This window comes from Prosopis cineraria, unplaced genomic scaffold (assembly GCF_029017545.1).
Source record: "Prosopis cineraria cultivar Desert tree isolate PC_DT_omini unplaced genomic scaffold, ASM2901754v1 PC13, whole genome shotgun sequence".
Classification (NCBI taxonomy): domain Eukaryota; kingdom Viridiplantae; phylum Streptophyta; class Magnoliopsida; order Fabales; family Fabaceae; genus Prosopis; species Prosopis cineraria.
Window position 1 is genome coordinate 10,644,353 of NW_026555344.1, and position 9,845 is coordinate 10,654,197.

Here is a 9,845-nt window from a genome sequence, read left to right on the forward strand (position 1 = left end):
TCCATCCATATAATACAAAAATTGAGGAGGAGCTTTCTCAGAAATGATAATGGAATTCAACAAATGGGATGACGTGTTTTTCACAATTTAATTTAGACAACTTTTAATGTTGACAAGTCTACGCATGGGAGGTGAAGAAAAAGTCTGCAATTCTTTTCTTAAAATGCTCAGTGTGTATGCTGACAAATTTTCACATCATATTTATACCGTCGAGGATTTCATTCTACTTTGATGTATTTCAATATTCAGTATTAAATTCAATAATGAGCTTCCTAACAAAATTATTCTTTGGTCTAAATACATGTTTGAATTGTATTTGTAATGGTATCATATTATTATGAGAGCAGATTAAATATTTAAAATAAATAATGTAAGAAATAATTTGAATAAGATTAAGGTAAGGAAACTCTTTAAGGAAGTGAACATCAATTTAGCAGAAGAAATATGTTTATTCACAAAAATTCATATAAGTTTCTACTTGTACTAGAAAAACTATATAAGTTTATCAAAGAAAATTAACAACTGAAGTTATTAAAATAACAAGAAAAGTCGATTATTTACAACAAGAAGTCTGTTTATTCATAAAAATTTATGTAAGTTTAATCCAGTATTTGAGAAGTAAATCTACAAATTAATTGAAGAAAATTGATAACAGAAAGTCCATAAATAAAAGGGGGGGGGGGAATTCAATTATTTACAACAGAAAATCCGCTTATTGACATGAGTCCATGAATTTATGTAAGGGCAGCTCTATCTTTTTGCCTTATTTACATAACAATCCGCTTGTTTTAAGCTAAACAACGTAGTTTGTGTGATTATCTATGTTGGTTAATGATTAAGCGGATGTAGATAATTTAAATGAAGCTCAATTTAATTTCAAAAATGTCACTGTCTTTTTTGTACGCCGGTTTTGATACTTACCAATATCGATTATCATCATGAAAACTGTTTTATGTAATTTTTATATTTGTGTGAACTCGAATTGAAAGGCCTCGTGATTATCAACCATAGCCCTTGATGGTATGCGTGCTGTTTATTAGACTAAACCAATGAGTTATTGATAAATTATAACTACACGCACACTGGCAAGGACTGATTCGAGAGGGAGGTAATAGAAATGGAAATTGTAACAAATATGCGTTACATATAAATGACAATTTCACTTAAATAAAAGACTACATGGGTGAATGAGGATTTTCTCTCTTAAGGCGGCGCACCTTGCTGCTTCATTCTCGCAACTCTGGTCTGATTTTTTCCTTCATCTTTTCTGTCTTTTTGTTGGTGGTAGATCTTTGTTACTCAGGTATTTTTCTGGTTTTGTGTTGTTGTCTATTGGGTTTTTAATAAGATGTCGTTATCCAATTGTGCAGAATCTCAACAAGTTTTTTTTTTTTTTTGGTCAAAATCGCTGTCATTTTTTAAAGGTTCTAGATCGCGATTTTACATGCTTCTAAACTTCAGTCTCTAATCAATCTTTACTGGCAATTACATGGTGTTGTTCGAGTGGTTCAGCATCATCATTCTTATTTTGTCCTGTATTTTCGACATGAGGAAGGCTCAAGGTTTATCTTGGATCATGGTACTTGGATTTTACAAGGTTTTACTCTGTCAGCTCATGTGTGGAAACCAAATATGCGTATTTTGAAACAGAAGCCTAAATGTAACTCCTTGAAGCCTGTAACGTCTTCATTGATAACCTTGAATGCTCCATAACTCTCTTTGTAACCTTCCCAAGCTAATAAACACATGTAATAGCGTATGTAATAACTGAAACTCCTTCTTCAGCATTTAAATAGTTGTTCTCTAAGGCTCAGTATAAATAGCCTTCTCATTTCACTTGTAAGACATCAAATTGAGAGTAAACAAAGAAAGTGTGGTTTCTGTACCATATTTCCAAAGTTTCTCTGAATAAATTTCGTGCATGGATTCATGTTTTTTTGACTTCCTTTAAAATATTACACTGAATCTACTAGTCAGGGAACCCATGGAGAACGTACTGATCAGTTATCTCAATTAATCGTACGCAGATCAATCCATTAATCTATATTTATAACTCATCATCAAAGTCATTTATCTATGGCTGAGACATAATAATAATTTAAATGTAGTCAGCTAATTATCTTCGGACCACAATCAGGATATTTTATTATTCAGATGATATCCTATTATAATGATATCTAGAACGTTAGATTCATATCACATCAAATATAATTGATATGATCATAATGTAATAAATCATAATAATAATAATTAATAATAACAATCCTAATAATATTTACTGTTTAGTGAGAATTTATTGGCATTAGAGCATTTCCATGGGATTTGAATGTTATTCTCCCAAGCAATTATCCTCCCACAAGAGTGACCAAATTTTTCAAAGCATGTTGGCATCAAAGAAGAAAGAGTACTATATTTACACGATTGTTATGAACAACTTCAAAACATTCAACATGAAACAAATAAAATCTTCCACAAATCCATGTCACCATCATTACAGCAGTCTCGTGCAAATCCAGGTCCATTCTTCAACCATCAGGAAGCAACGCTCTATGACTTTAGTTAATGTGCATAAACATAACCCTTGAGCTGTTCACCTTAAGATACGTAATAAGATTTTCAGTTTAATTTAATAAATTCGACAATCAATCAAACTTTGGAGGTAAGAATATCAAGTTCTAGTTCTCTGTTAAAAAAAAAAAAAAAACCCTTTTCGTTGCACGTACGATCAGGGACGGACCTAGGTGTATTGTGGAGGGGGCCTCCCCCCCCCCCCCCCGGGGGAACCCCACCGCCCCTTCATATATATTATGTATTTGTGTATTGTGTATGAGTTGGGTGGCCTTCCCACTTTTTCTTACAGAAAAAAAAAGGAAAAAATTACCCTCCACTCCTCTCACTTACATACATAATTATACTTTCTTATTTGTATAATACTTCCTCTATTTAAAAATATAAGATATTTGTTAAAAAGATTAGATATTTAAAAATACAAGGTAATTTTAGTTTTACAATGTGTAATTAATGATTTTTTTTTTAAATATCCTTAATAAATACACTGCTCAAAGGCAAACATAAAAAGATAGCATCAATTTAAGGACAATTAACTAATTTATTGGGGAATGTAATTCGATTGAAACTAATTGATATTTTTAAATGGAAGGAGTATTATGATACATGATGAATGTTAAATTTTATTAGTAAAAAAGTAAAATTTAATATTTATGTCATATATATTAGCTTTCTTATTAGATTTATAATTGATGCTTTATATGTTAGTTTTATTGTAATATTTTAATAATTTTTATTCTTAAATATTAAAAAAATTAAAAAGATAAATTACAAACAACCTACATTTAAATTTGGCCCCCCTTACTTTCAATCCTAGTTTCGGCCATGCATACAATCACCCGATGAAAACCTTGAGACAAGAAGTGATCCGCTCTCCACAAATGGGACAGTTGGTTAACCTGGCTCCACAATCTCTGCAAGTCATGTGCCCACACCCAAAGGCCAAGTCCTTTGCATTCGTTATGATTGGAAAAGCCCTGTCTATCATAAGGTATTTCTCTTTCAAGTTCTCTTATTTGATTCATTATAGGTTCCTCATGCTCTTAATTTTGTTTTGCAAAATGGAATCTTGATGTCTGTTTCGCTTTCATGTTATATTAGATTTTTACGTAATAATAATTTTATCTTTGTTGAGGATATGTAATGTTTTTATATTATTTGTTCGTTTCTATAGTTGTTAATCAATGGGGATATTTTTATCTTCTTTAGCCTCCATATTGCTTGTATATATACTAGTACTCTGTAGTTGTTTGGGTTAATGCAAGTAATATTATTCACTCAAAATATTGCATTCATGATTTTATAGTGTAATCTGTAAATACACTATTGTCAACATGGTATTTAGAGCTAAGGACCTGTGCTAATTCTTGATTATTGGGTTAGTCTTTCATATTCTGGTGGTCTCAAGAAGTGGGCCATGACTTCAAGAAACTAATGAAGACATAAGCCCAACTATTCAAACCAACGAGATTTGACTCGAGTGATAAGCAACTCAGTTTCACTTAAGCAAGGTCTTAAGTTAAAGCCTTATGTATGTAAAAAATTCTCATTGGGAGACTCACCTACCAAAGCCAAGTGTGCAATCTAAGTCAGATTCAAATATAGTCAGGGTGAAGCTCTCGTGAACCAAGTAGGCAACTAAAAAAATAAAGATCAAGACGTAGCATTTCTTCAAATTAGTCTCTTGTGGAGCACTCGTGAACTAAAAACCACTTGTGCTCTCAAACTTTCTTTATCTCTTGTGAACTAGAAACCCTTGAAGAATGTGGAATGAAAAGAAGAGCAATAACACGAAAGATGGCTTAGTGGCAGCGATGATCGATTTTACCCATCCTCTTTATCTGCATCCCTCAAACACTCAAGAGATGGCATTGGTTCCACACGTGCTCATCAGATTAGAGAACTATCCTGTCTAGAGCCACGGGGTGCGAATTGCTCTGCTTGGGAAACACAAATTGAGGATCGTCGATGGATTGTGCTTGAAAGAATTGCAAGATCCTTCCCTACATGACTAGTGGGAGCATTGTAATGCCGTTGTATTGTCTTGTCTTGGCTACTAAGTTCTATCTCCAAAGAGATTGCAAGTGGGATTGATTTTTCACAAAATGCACATATTGTTTGGATTGACTTGAAGGAACGATTCGACAAGGTTATGGGTTTGCAGATTTTTTTTCAATTCATCAAGAAATTAATTCCCTCACCCAAGCCTCTCTCTCTCTCTCTCTCTCTCTCTCTCTCTCTCTATTTCTAATTATTTTATGAAGCTTCAGGAGCTCTGGCAGGAACAATTAGCTTTAGTTGTGATTCCTACATGTTAAGTGTGAGACCTCGAAGGTGTACGCTGAAGTAATGCAACAACAATGTTTGCTGCAATTTCTCATGGGACTTAGTGATTCCTATAGCCAGGCCTAATCATAGATCCTCTTAATGACTCCACTACCAACGGTCAACCAAGCTTACAGCATGATTATGGAAGATGAAGCACAAAATAATATAGTAGAATCAAATAAGCCTACACTGATTGAAGGCAGTGCCATGACTATAAAATTTTGGATTCCCTATTAAAAATTTGAAGGAATTAAAGATAGAGATTCCTTTTAAAAAAACAACTTCAACTTCATTTTGCAGTGCGTACAAATGCATTCATAAAAGAATATCTTCCTTCAAATAATAAATGGCGGAATTTTTACATTCAACTCAAAAAAGAAAAATAAAAAAAGTACATAAAAAATTTCTTTCAGTCACAACTTTTTTATGACAAGCTATGTTTGCAAGAGAAAATCTATTAACATTGAAGTGAAAAGGATGCCTATACTTGCTACTTAAATAAAGATAGTTATTTTTAATTGAAATATTTTATCTTACATTCACAATTGTGACTTTTATCTTAATTTTAAAATTTATAACTTCAAAAAATCAAAAAAAATCTAGACACTCAATCCGTTATTAGTAAGAAGACTGAAGAAATACATTTAACAAATATAATGACATATGAGAATTTGAAAGTTAAAATTAATGTTTGGATTTACAAGGTTCTCATATTTCTTCTCTTTGAAAATTACAATGGGATAAATATTTCTTTTTGTCCCTCAAATTTATTTCAATCATTGATCTGGTTCCTAAAACTTAATATTTATTAATTAAGCCCCTAAATTTTATAATCATACACAATTAGTCATTATTATGTGATTTCCCCTTTTAGATCATAAAGATTAATTATCTATAGGTATGAAACATTAAGGATTTAACTGATAAATTTTTTTTTGGTAAATTGATTGATAATTTAAATTTTAAAAGCCAATAACTCAAACAAACTTGAGAGACCAAGATTTTATTATCTTAACGTTATAATATAAAAACCTTAAATTGTGCAATTCTTTAAAACTTTAAAATATATGTAATTAACAGGCTAAATAACTACCTACACAATATGGAAGGGAACGGTTATTTTTACATATGGCTTAAATTAAGGGAAGTTTTGTATATTACACACACAAACAAATGGCCTTTTTTTTTTTGGGAGTCCGGACTGCAGTATTTTTCGAGGCATTTAGCGACCAAAAAATCTTAAAAGAGGGAAATAAGGAGAGTTGCAAGAAAACCATATAAATATTAATGAAGTTGGATTTAATGGAAGAGGTTAGTATCACACAATGTGATAAATAAGATTTGAATCTCAGTTGGGAGATATGCCCATATTCAATGCTCAATTGTGCCACAATAGGACTGCCTCTAATGGAAGAATACTTATGAAAAATCATATAAATATTGTAACAAAAAAAAACCACATAAATATACGAGTGACAAATTGACTAGCAAAAAAAATTGTCAATAAAAAAATTTTAAATGATAGAGAACATTCTCAAATTTTAAAAGTAAACAAATTTGAAAATATAATTCAAAGTTTCAATGATGTATGTAATATAATCTTTAATAAAGTAAATTCCATTATGTGTTGAGAAATAAGTTTTTTACTGTCAGTAATAAATAGTATCATAGGTTATATATTTAATGGTGAGATCATGAATAACAAAATACCCCCAAAACTAGGAAGATAGACTGTGTTCTTCTACCGTAACTTGAGTTGAATGTACATTTATGTCTATTGTAATCTGTAGATTAACAACTCAGAAAAATAATGAGATCAAAAAATCCAACCATACAAAACAAATCATGCCCACTGGGGCAAAATTTGCTTTATATGACTTTTTTCAGGGAATGGCGGGAAATAATCAAAGAGTAAATTAATTGGTTATATGACCTGCTACTCTCATACTATTATTTGCAACTTTTAAATTTACAAATAAGATTTGTTAATTTGTAAACAAATTTCAAGTAATGATATATTTGACATCTTTTTTATTATTATTATAAATCAGCGAATCTCCTTGAAAGTTACAATCAAGGAATGCGAGCTGCAAACTTAGACCAACTCACTAAGACTTTTAATTCTTATTTCGAATTTAACATTTAGTTGATTTAAAAAAATTACAGATAATGAGTAAAAAAAAATACATAGAACCCAAAAATATAAATAAGTACCCTATAAAAAATTTAATTTAGATCTTCTAAATTACAAATTGATCATAATAGAAAAATGTTACTATTTACTCACAAAATTACATAGGACCCAAAAAAAATATAAATAAGCACATTATAAAACAATCATTTGCTTAATGAACTCCTGGTTTTGAACTAGCTGGACTCTCAGTGCTTCCTCTCGTGCTTCATTCTCAGCTCTCAATTGTTCTTCTTTGGCCTCAAATTTAGCTACAACATTGACAAATAATGTTAAAGCAACATTACATTTATGGATTCAGAAGATTATATATATATATATATAAGTTCAATAGATGTAATTTAATTTCTTAGGATGATAAAATAATTTAGTTTTGGCATTGTAAGCAGCTAACAAGGTTTGTGAGAATATGACAGAAGGTTAAAATAAGATAAAGTCATAGTCCTAGTGTCTCTCACTTTTAGCTTAAATAATGGCAGCATTTTCATCCTCTCTTTTTCCCTCCCTAGTAAACTATACCAATCAAAGGATGGTTTTAAAAGAGCATTACAAATTTTTGAATTTTACCCAATTTTAACTAACTCCTGTTAATGTAAAATAGCATGAGTAGTAAAATGTTTGAGCTAATTACTAGCAATTGCTTCGACTTTGTGAGGATGTTGTTCTAACGGAGGCTCACTTTGTGTTGTCATCTTTTTAGCAGCTCTTGCTGGTGCATGAGAAGTAGAAGAAGGACCAACACCATTCTCGATCTTCTCATCCTCTTTGTATTCTGAAATCCTCAGAGGCTGTTTTTGGTTCTGATGAAGAGGAAAAGGGATTGCACAAAGCATCCCCTCATTAATTCATATCAATTTAATACTTTATTAGGAGTAAAGAAAAACATCGTATGACTACCTCATTCTATTTCACTCTTGATTGGAAAATTCTGCATCTTAAATGAGAAAAAACTTTATTCTTACATATACATATGTGGTGTGGTGTGTACATGTATATAGGGATAATGAAATTTTTTCCCCTTAAGTTTGTATCAGTTATCAATTTAATTTTTTTTAAATCTAGTTTTTATTAATATACTCACTCAATTCCAAAATATAATATTTTCCCCCAACAAATCTTGTTCCAAAATATAAACATTTCCTATATAAAAAATCAAACTTCTTTTTCCTAATTTGCAATGCTAGCATTAATATTTCTTTGTTCATGTTGGCAAATTTTAATAGTACCCGCCTTTTTTTAAATAATAAGAATCAAATCAATAAATGAGACAAATTTAAAAAAATAAATTAATAAAATTAAACTTCAGAGATTCAATTAATAATAGAGACAAATTTAAAGGATTAAATCATTTACTTGCTTTTTATAATTTTCATTTATTCACCGCTTCGCTTTTGTTTTTGACCAAAATTTATAGTCAAGTTGGGTTTACTTCTTCTTTTCAAGCCCAAAAAAAAAAATTTCTGTAGAGCACCTTTATTGATATTCTTCTTTTAAAAAATATTTTTCCATGAAAAAATCGAAAGAATTTTATAAGAACATTAATTATTTGCCAGGCCATATTTAACTTGTTTTGTAACAATCAATATCAACTAAACAATCATAATAAATATTCATAAATCAAAATAGGAGCGGGATATTCATATATCAACCAAAACAAATCACAATTTAATTATATATCAAAAATAAATATTGAGCAACATCCCAAACACCATTCGTTCTCTCCATCCTTCTCCTAATGATTATCATTGTTTATTTTTTTATTTTTTATATGATTAGGTTAAATTTGAACATTGCCGAACTTAATTAATTTTTATCATAATAAATATTCATAAATCAAAACTGGAGCGGAATATTCATATATCAACAAAAAAATATAATCTAATTATATATAAAAATAATTAGCAACATCCCAAACAACTATTCATTATCATCGGGTTTTTTTTTTTATATGATTATCTGATTAGGTTAGATTCAAATATTGTCAAACTTAATTAATTTTTCTATCACATAATCATCATGATTGCTTGCAAGCCATGGGTTCAAATTTAGCTACAAATTGACAAATTGAAAAGATTTAATTTCAACAGAAATTAATCACCTAAGCATAAATATAATTTCACTGAACTTGGTGCGGTTTGTGAAGAGTATTGTAATTTTCTTAAGATGATAAAATAACTTCATTTTTGCATTGTTAGTGGTTCACAAGGCTCGTGCGAAACTCTCCACCTCACTTGTTCAAATAGGTTAACATGAGGATACAAATCAAGCTTAAAGTCAGCATGGTATGGAAATCAAGATAATATAAAAATCTGGGTCAATTGGGCTGACAAGTTTAAAATTAGCATAACATGACGAGTGGACGAGACAATTAACATTGTTTTGTGAACAAATTACTGAATATTCTATTTGTTTTCTATAATTTTGATTTTTATTAAAAAATTTACCCTTAAACTATATGTTGAAGAATATTTAAGAATTTAAATTTATTTTTTGATATTCCTTTCAATTTTTAAAAATGATAGCATGGTCAACATTATTATTAATAAATGTAACTTTGACAGTTAGTTAATAAAAAAATTACATAAAAAGACTTTATAAATTATAGAAAAAGACTAAAAAATTATGAATAAATACCCTATAAAAATAATATAATTAAGTTTCCCTAAATTATAACTAATATCAAGAGACAAATGCTATTTCTTTTCCTTGTAAAAAAGAGTAAAATACCATTCTATTCTAACTGGCTAGTTTGATCATT